Source organism: Pelophylax lessonae, assembly GCF_965119305.1.
Source record: "Pelophylax lessonae genome assembly, chromosome: 8".
In the NCBI taxonomy this organism is placed as follows: Eukaryota; Metazoa; Chordata; class Amphibia; order Anura; family Ranidae; genus Pelophylax; species Pelophylax lessonae.
Genome location: NC_138775.1, coordinates 27,797,839 through 27,807,599, shown reverse-complemented (window position 1 = coordinate 27,807,599; position 9,761 = coordinate 27,797,839).

Below are 9,761 nucleotides of genomic sequence, written 5' to 3'. Positions count from 1 at the left end.
TCCAGGATTGGACGTACTTTGCCTTCTCTTCTGGGCACAGTGAATAGGTTTGAAGAGAACCCCTGAAAACGTTCCCGAGAGGGAACCGGCATAATCAACCCTTTGCGATAGCAGATCTTGTTTCTGCCTCTCGTAGATCCCTTACTGATCTGGAGATAGACGTAGATTGGACGGTAAGAACCTGTCGGACGGTCGAGACCTGTGTTCGATCCTGTAAGCCGATCAGATCAGTTTGTGGACCCATTTGTCCTGAATCAAGGAAGTCCATGGTTCCAGACAGAAGCAAAGACGTCCCCCCACCCCAGATAAGGGTGAGGGCATCCCTTCATGCAGACAGGGATTCGTCTGCAGGTCTGGATTGGCCTGCTCTCGGCTTACCCAACCATGTTTTCTTGGTACCCCCTGAAGACCTAAATGGCTTAGATCCTTTCTCCTGCATGCCGGAGGCATGAAAGGGTCACCTGTGGGTTGTAAAATAAGGCCCCCCGTCTATTAAGCAGTGTCTTGCCCTTGGCGGATTGAGGAAGAAGAGTATTCTTCCCACCTGTGAGTCCTTTGATTAGTTCATCCAATGAGGATCCAAACAAATGGTCCCCCGTAAAGGAGAGATCTGATAGAGCCTTTTTTGAAGCCTGATCCGTAGACCAGCTTTTCAGCCACACCATGCGACTAATAGCTACCCCCACCGCGGACACTCTGGCAACAAGAGGTGACGCATCACATATAAATAGTAGGGCTTGGACCATTTGGTCCGTTAGCTTTGTCAGGCCCAGGGAGAGCCGTTCTGTTTCTAAGTCACTTTTTATTAACTTTGCCAATTCCGTTATGGTCTGGGACACCAGATTGATCACAAAGATCGGTTTAAGTATTGAGCCCGCTATCACATGTAAGTGGCAGGACAAAGACTCAATCCGTCTATCCACAGGGTCTGTAAAGACTGGGGACTCTTCGACCGGGACCACAGTAGATTTGTTCAATCTGGTGACCAGATGGTCCACCTTCAGTGGAAGGGTCCATTTTGCAAATACCGCGTCCGCGAATGGGTAGCGCCTTTTAAAGCCATTCGGCCCCACTAATATCTGTTTGAGGCGCCCCCAATGTTCAGTGACAATTTTGTCAAAAAGTTCCCGGAAAAGGGAAAACCTTGCCCGAGTTCTGGGATTTGCGAATGCCAAATGACACCTGCGTCCCTGATGCTGCAGAATCATCCGCCATTTTTAGAGTTCCCCGCACTGACACTATAAGTGCCTCCGCCAGCGTGCTTTCCTACATGGCTGCAGATGAGGAAATGCCGTTCACGCCATCAGAGTGCGATGACGCAGATCCCTCAGGGTGACAGGCGTCCGCGGCGGCTATATCTACCTCAGAATCTGAGGATACAGGAGAGGCAGGGGAGGGCATAGGGCACTTTTTACTAGTGGTATTTTTTAAAACCAAATCCACTTTTGACACCAGGTTTTCCAAAACCGCCGTGACGCAGTGTCACTGCACCAGTGGTACTACAAGTCCCAGCCACTAGCACTACCGATAGCAGAGTGAGCGAGAGATACCTACAGGGACCCCAACAGACATACCACCATTCGATCTGGAGAACAGGATCGGTCTGCTGTGTATAGAAACAATCTTTACAGGAAGAAGAAGTACCTGGGTCATTTACTAGAATAAAAGCCTTGCAGCTTCCTTCTGTCCAGTGATCGCTGACCCAGAGAAAATGGCAGCCCACTGCATTCTTATGGGGAAACCACAAAAACATGGCCACCCATGCATTTCAATGGGAAATTCTGTAAAATAAGGCTGAACGATTCTACAGCAAAATGGTGGCCCCCACGGCGCGCCATGGGGTCTCCAGGACCCCCTAAGGTGTCCAAACGATTAGTGGAATTGGGGGGACCCCGCAAGGACCCCCATCAGGATTAACACCCCCCAGCGGATCCGCTATAGCGGCATCGGCGCTTCAACCCCCCCGAGGACCCCTGTTGCTGACTGGGATAGGGACCTTTGTGATAGTGGGGAGGGAAGCCTTAGGGGAGCCTGGTGCATGCCGAGAGGCCAGGGGAAGTGAGGGCTACCCGAGGGTCTAACCTTCCCAGGGAGGGGTCCATGTCTGCCCCGAGACCGCTAGGGCTATGGGGGGACACTACTCAACATACCAATGACAGCGGATAGGCGCCACTCCGGACAGACTACCCCTCCACTCAGGGTGGGGGTGCTGCCGGCCAAGGGGTATGCTGCGACTCAGGCTGGACCAGGTCGTGTGCGTCACAGCGAGGTGTTTCACTTGTGGGCCAGCCCCGTTCCATTGGGGTTCTGTCGTGGTGAGGCCTAGTGCTGGGCTATAACCTGCACACGCTCACTGGCCGGGCTGGGAGACCTTAAGGATCTAGGATATTCAGTCCGAAACCCAGTCCGGCTGTTGATTGCAGTTCTCTCAGGAACATAACTAGATAAAAAATATTTTTTTTTATAACAAAGGTTCCCTTAAAATAAAAAAGACAAGCTAAGACCGAAGTCCCAGCCAGGAACTAGGTCCTACTCCTAAACTAGACAAAAACAAACTGAGTTCTATAGCAGAGTGAGTGGGTGTATGCCTGCAGGGACTGTCCCATAGGTGTGGTAAAGATTTTTCCTGCCTAGTGTCCTAATCCTGTAGAGGGCAGCATAACCCAATGGTCAAGAAGAATATGGAGCTGCATCTGTCAATGAATGATAGAGAAAACATTTTTTTTAAAGCGCCCCGTCCCTGCGTGCAGTAGTGAACGCATATATAGGTCACGCCCACATATGTAAACGGTGTTTGCACCACATGTGAGGTATCGCCACGAACCTCAGAGCGAGAGCAATAATTCTAGCACTAGACCTCCTCTGTAACTCTAAAATGGTAACATGTAACAATTTTATATATAATGTTTGGGTATTCTAAGTAATTGTCTAGCAAAATAAATACTGATTTTAACTCGACTTTAAAGTGGAGTTCCACTCAAAAAGTGGAACTTTCTCTTATCTGTCTCCTCCCCCCCTCCGTTGCCACATTTGGCACCTTTCGGGGGGGAGCGGGTACCTGTTTTTGACAGGTACCCTCTCCCCACTTCCATCGGACCTCACCGCAGTGCCCATCAGTGCCACCTACCAGTGCCATCTGCCAGTGCCCACTAGTGCCACCTACCAGTACCCACCAGTGTCCACCAGCACCACCTATCAGTGCTCACCAGTGCCTCTTATCAGTGCCAATCAGTGCCCCATCATAAGTGTCACCTACCAATGCCTATCATTGCCCATCAGTGCTGCCTATTAGTGCCCTTCAGCACCACCTACCAGTGCCCTGAAGTGCTGCCCATCAGTGCCACCTATCAGTGCTGCCTTATTAGTGCCGCCTTATTAGTGCCCATCAGTGTCGCCTATAAATGCCAACCAGTGCAGCCTATCAGTGCCCACCAGTGCAGCCTATCAGTGCCTATTAGGGCCCATCAGTGCCACCTCATCAGCGCACATCAATGAAGGAGAAAAATTACCTGTTTGCAAAATTTTATAACAAACTATAAAATCTGTTTTTTTTTTTTTTTTCAAAATGTTCGGGCTTTTTTTTGTTTGTTCAGCAAAAAATAAAAACCCCAGAAGTGATTAAATACCACCAAAAGAAAGCTCTATTTATTTGAATAAAAATTTCATTTGGGTACAGTGTTGCATGGCCTGGCCAGGAGGGGGGGTATAAGTGCCCAGTAGGCAAGTGGTTAACCGCTTGCCGACCGCCGCACGACTATTTACGTCGGCGGTCAGCCCCTCACAGGCAGAGCGACGTAGTACTACGTCACTAGCCTGTGAGGGTCTAGGGAGCGAGCGTGTGCCCCCGGTCACGGACCCCCCCCGCGCGTGTGATCGGCGGACCCGATGTCCGCCAGTCACTCGGCGATCATCGGTGCAGAGGCAGGCAGCTAGTGTAAACAAGCCGCCTGTCATTCTCCCCTGTGTATGAATGGTGATCATACAGTTCTACTATGTAGGACCGTTGATCACTGTTCCTACACCTCAAGACACAGCCAATCACAGTTAGAATCACGCCCCTAGGGACACACATAACCCCTCCCTCTCAAAAAAAAGTTAACCCTTTCACTGCCAGTGTAATTTTACAGTAACAGTGCATATGTATAGCACTGATTACTGTAGAAATGTCACTGGTAACCCCAAAAGTGTCAAAAATGTCAGTCAAGGGTCCGATCTGTCCGCCGCAATGTCGCAGTACCGCAAAAAAAAAAAAAAAAAAAAAAAAAAAAAAAAATCGCAGATCGCCACCATTACGCGTTAAAAAAAACAAAAATGACAAAAAGCTTTCCCTTTGTTAGTAAACGCGATAACTTTTGCGCAAACCAATCAAAATATGCTTTTTGCGATTTTTTTTACCAAACATATGTAACATAAAACAAATTGTCCGAAAATGTTAAAAAAATTTGATTTTTACTTTTTTTTTTTTTTGGGGGGGAATTTCATATAAAAAAATGTGAAAAATATTGTTATTTTTGCAAAATTGACGTTCTTTTTTTGTTTATAGCGCATGATCAAAAAAAAAAAAAATCGCACAGGTGATCAAATACCACCAAAAGAAAGCTCTGCTTGTGGGAAAAAAAGGACGTCAAAGTCGTTTAGGTACAGCGTCGCACGACCGCGCAATTGTCCGTTAAAGTCACGCAGTGCCGAATCGCAAAATAGGCCCTGGTCAGGAAGGGGGTAAAATCTTCCGGGGCTTAAGTGGTTAAATCAGAAAACAGCTAGCTCATCAAGTGGGTATACGATAACAAGGTAAAGAAACAAGAGGCTCAGATAAAAGTGGGGATACAATGTTTACTGACACTTTGAAATAGAAAAATACATTTTATAATAAGAAACAACATTGTACATCAATAAAGTGCTTCTACAGACAAGTAAAAAAAAGGAATAAACACAGAAGAGTAACAATGTATTGTAGTCAATGTCGGCGAAGCGGTCCAGGTAATCTATGAATAGAGACATCGGTACTACGCAGAGCTCGGCGTTCGGAGCAATAAGCCGTTTTCTATCATTCATAGAGGGCGCCGACAAACCTAAGTTAAGGCTTTGTGGTCAGGGAGGTAAAATAGTCACTTCATCCATGGTTTTACCACCCCGACTGCCTTCCCTCCCTACCTAACATGGTGGCCAGAGAGGGAGGTAACAAGCTGTGACCACAGGTACAAATAAACGCAGCACCTTCAAGTGAATGGAGTCCCAACTGGGTGGACTTGTTTAAATTTGCAGCTGTCACCCCTCTGAAAAGTAATTAACAGTGGGTTGCTTTTCAGAAGGCATTGGACAGATGTTGATATGTCGCCTACGCACCATATGTTAACCCTTGAAAGTCTGCGGCACAGCACGCACAACCACGTGCGTTACAAGCGGTTGTGGCACAGCTCCTTCACTTTAATTTGGTGGACAGGACTGTCGCCAAACAGGACCCGTGATATAAATTTTGCCAAAGCCGTGAACCAATGCGGCTGCAGCATGTACACCACCGCCAGGCGCCATGTTAGGCTCAGGTGGGCGGTCAAACGGTGAAAAAGCCATCACTTGTCTCCACCCCCTTGGCTGGTAATTATACACAATGTCCGGTAATTGCTGATTATTTTATTTTTAATTTGCTCTCTACACTGAGTCCCGGCTCACACTATAGTGATGACAGGCATCGCATGGGATTCGGAGCGCTCTGCGCTGAAAATCACATGCGATGTCAGTGCGATGCAAATTCAGCCATACAGATTGTATACAGATTGTATGGCTGAATTCGCATTGCATTGGGACACAACTCACACAGGACCCTTTTTTGGGTCCGCAGCAGAATCGGATGGCATGGGTGTTCACACCAATGCGATCCCCGCTTCATGTCCGAACTGACAGTTCGCACTGTGATATTCGAACTGATCTGGGGGTGTCATTAACTTTGTATTGACACCCCAGCGATTGGCATATGGCAGTGTGAACTGCCTGCGATTTGAGTGCGATGCGGGAACCCCACAGTGGATTCGCAGGGTTCCCGCATCGTATATGTGTGAACTGTCACTGAAGGCTGCTACTCACTTCCCTGCAACTAAGAGATCCTTCCTCCAAGCAAAGCATTTTATAATGCTCGTGTTTTTGTAACCCAGAAAGAAAAGTCACCCTATCTCACAGAACTTCATCCTTCAAGCAGCCCATCCATGGGTAAAAAAAACTAGTGATCGATCGCTATTGGTTTTTCGTTGCCGAAATATTAGTATTGGCCGATATTTTCGTACATTTAAACTTTTTTTTTTCTTTGACAGGTACTTTTGTGGAGGGATCTGGGGGTCTAAAAGACCCCCAAACCCCTCCTCTGCACTTAAAAGCATTGAAAACGCCAAGTTTAGCTGTTTTGAATGCTGTCATTTTTTTTAATCTGGCGCCGAGTACCCGGAAGTGAGGTCATGACATCACTTCTCGGTTCTTGCACGGAGACCCGTTAAGAGCCGAATGCGGCTTTAACTGGGTTTTCGGGGGCCGTGCAGGCTGGTTGCCCGGGTCTCCCAGTGGGACCGGAGACCTGGGCGAGCCATGGAAGGTGGTGGGAGGGGGTGTCCCCTCCTGCTCCTTGTAATGACAGCTGAGCGGCTTCTAAGCTGCATCAGTTGTCATTACAACACAGCTGACCGTCGGCTATGGACGCCGGTACCGGGGTGATGCCTCTAGCTGTAGGCATCACTCCGGTACAAGCACTTTCCCAAAATATCGGCAACCTCAGGGGCCGATTCCGATATATCGGGGAAAGTGCATATCGGCCCCCGATATAACGAAAAACCAAACAGTTCCACTGGATTTCACATCATCTAATCTTGAGTGGCTGAAGTTCTCCTTTAGGTAGGTTTCATTATAGTGGGGGAGGGTTAGAGGCCCCTGCAAGGTTTCTCATTGCAGACTGTGTACCTGATGGGGAGATCTAACCCCATGTATCTGTCCTGGGGACCAGGATGAGCTGAGCTGCTGAGTCACTGCTAGGGGAGGGCACCATGAACGGCAGAGCTGTTGAGTCACTTCTGGGGGGGGGGGGGGCACCAGGATTGGCTGAGCTGCTGAGTTACTGCTAGTGGAGGGAGTCAGGATGAGCTGAGCTGCTGATTCATTGTTGGGAGGATGCAGCAAGTGACTGCTGGAAGAGGAGAGGTGAGCTACTGAGTGACTGCTGTGAGTGGAGAGCTGAGCTGCTGAGTGACTGCTGGGAGGTTGGAGCAGAGCTGCTGTTGGAATGACTGAACTTCCAGATTCAGAAAGGTTTCCTTTAATATGAGATACATCATAATACTGCTAAAAAGTAAAATACCCAACCAAATCTTTATGCACTGGATAAGATTGAAAAAAAAAAGAAGCAAAATGAAAATAAACAGGGGAGAGCATATCATAATCAACATAAACCAAATCTTTATTAAACAAATAATAAACAAAAAAACAGATCTTTAATAGACATACATAAAAAGATACAAACTATTAGTGAAAGGTTCTTGGACAGCCAAGGTTAAAGATTAAACGCACTTCAATACAAACCTAATCTACCCTCCCCCCTCCACAAATTAATTATTGATGTTGATCTAACAGAAGTGGTTCAGCTGTTTGTTTACATCCAGCGGTGAAAGTCTTCATTGTCCTGGCCGTGCTTGTACATTACACAGCAAAAAATTGTAAGATTGGATGAGATTTTTTTTAGGCACAATATAAATACCCACATAAATATAAAAACTTAAAATTACATATTTTATTTGTACATAATAATTAAAAAGCACAGGCATTGTACAAGAACTCATTCTGATGCCCTCTCTTAGCAGTGACTCAGCAGCTCAGCTCATCCTGATGCCCTCTCCTAGCAGTGACTCGGCAGCTCAGCTCATCCTGATGCCCTCTCTTAGCAGTGACTCGGCAGCTCGACTCAATCTTAATGCCCTCTCCTAGAAGTGACTCGGCAGCTCAGCTCATCCTGATGCCCTCTCCTAGAAGTGACTCGGCAGCTCAGCTCATCCTGATGCCCTCTCCTAGAAGTGACTCGGCAGCTCAGCTCATCCTGATGCCCTCTCTTAGCAGTGACTCGGCAGCTCGACTCAATCTTAATGCCCTCTCCTAGAAGTGACTCGGCAGCTCAGCTCATCCTGGTGCCCTCTGTTAGCAGTGACTCGGCAGCTCGACTCAATCTTAATGCCCTCTCCTAGAAGTGACTCGGCAGCTCAGCTCACCCTGATGCCCTCTCCTAGAAGTGACTCGGCAGCTCAGCTCATCCTGGTGCCCTCTCTTAGCAGTGACTCAGGAGCTCAGCTCATCCTGATGACCTCTCCTAGCAGTGACTCAGCTCATCCTGTTTTCTCCTCCCAAGAGTTTAGCAGCTCAACTCATCCCTCTACCCCATCCAAGCAATAACTCTGCTTCCTCCTAGCAGTGACTCCGCAGTCCTCCCTTTTTCCAGAAGTGACTCAGGAGTTCAGCTCCCCTCCCCCCTCTGCAGTAATTTCTTATCTCAGCTCCCCCCTCCTAGCTGTGACTCAGCTGCTCTGTTCTCCCTGCTCAAGCAAAGAGCATGAGTTTTAATGATTGCAGACCTGAAAAGGTCTGGCCCAGCAAGGAACATGTTAGACCTCTGCAGAGAGACCACTGCTTACACGCCAAGAGCAAGGATCCTTCTCTTGCAGCATGCTGGCAGTGGACAGGCTTTTCTACTCAGGCTGTGGCTGCTTTATAAGTAAACGTGCCGTTTAAGGTTTTGGACACCTTTTTGTTTTAATGTACCTAGGTTTTTAGTTTAGGTGAACTGAAAGGTCAGTTGACCATTACAATGCCTTGTACACCAGATAAAACAGAAAATCTGATGTTAATATATCTGACAAAGTTAAACCACCATAAAGGAACCATGAGCAGGCAATAAGAAATGTCATATATGATAAACAGACGCGTTTTGATTCTCAATTAGTATAGATCTTCATCAGTTTGTCAATATGGTGGTGAATTCTGAACTATAGATGCATATAGACATCAAAATCATTAAAAAAAAAGTTGATATAACCAAAAAAAAAAAAAATGCATTACATAAGGATTTTTTTTTCTTTAACATTACTGCTGTTTTTAAGATTTTGATGTCTATATGCATCTATATTTCAGAATTCACCACTGTATTGACCCACTGATAAAGAGATGTATTAATCGAAAATCAAAATGCGTCAGTTTATCATGCATTGCCTGCCCATGATTCCTTATAGTGGTTTAACATTCTCGGACACATCATCAGATTTTCTGCTTTCTCTGGTCTAACATGACTGTGCTTTTTAGTTATACACATAAATATGTAATTTTACGTTTTTAGATTTGTTTATGTGGGTATTTCTACCCATCCAATAATCTTAGCCCCCGTTCACACTGGGGCGACCTGGTCGCCTGACAGGTCGCCTTCCATAGAGAAGCTGTGGACCCGTTCTAATAGGAGCGATACAAGTCGCTCCGACTTAGAAAAAGGGTCCGGAGCTTCTTTGGGGCGACCCGGCAAGTAGCGTCGCCCCAGTGTGAACGGGGCCTTACAATTGATATTACTAGTAGGGATGTGTGACTATTTGTATAGACTGGCTGGATCATATATGCACATTACACAGTTCAGACTTTTGTAATGCCCAGGTGTGGCAGGAAAGTGAAGATTTGCAGAGCTGGATGTAAACACCTGAGGCAGTGGCCGTTGGATTGAAGCAATTATGCATCTCTGGAGGAGGGCGGGTGAC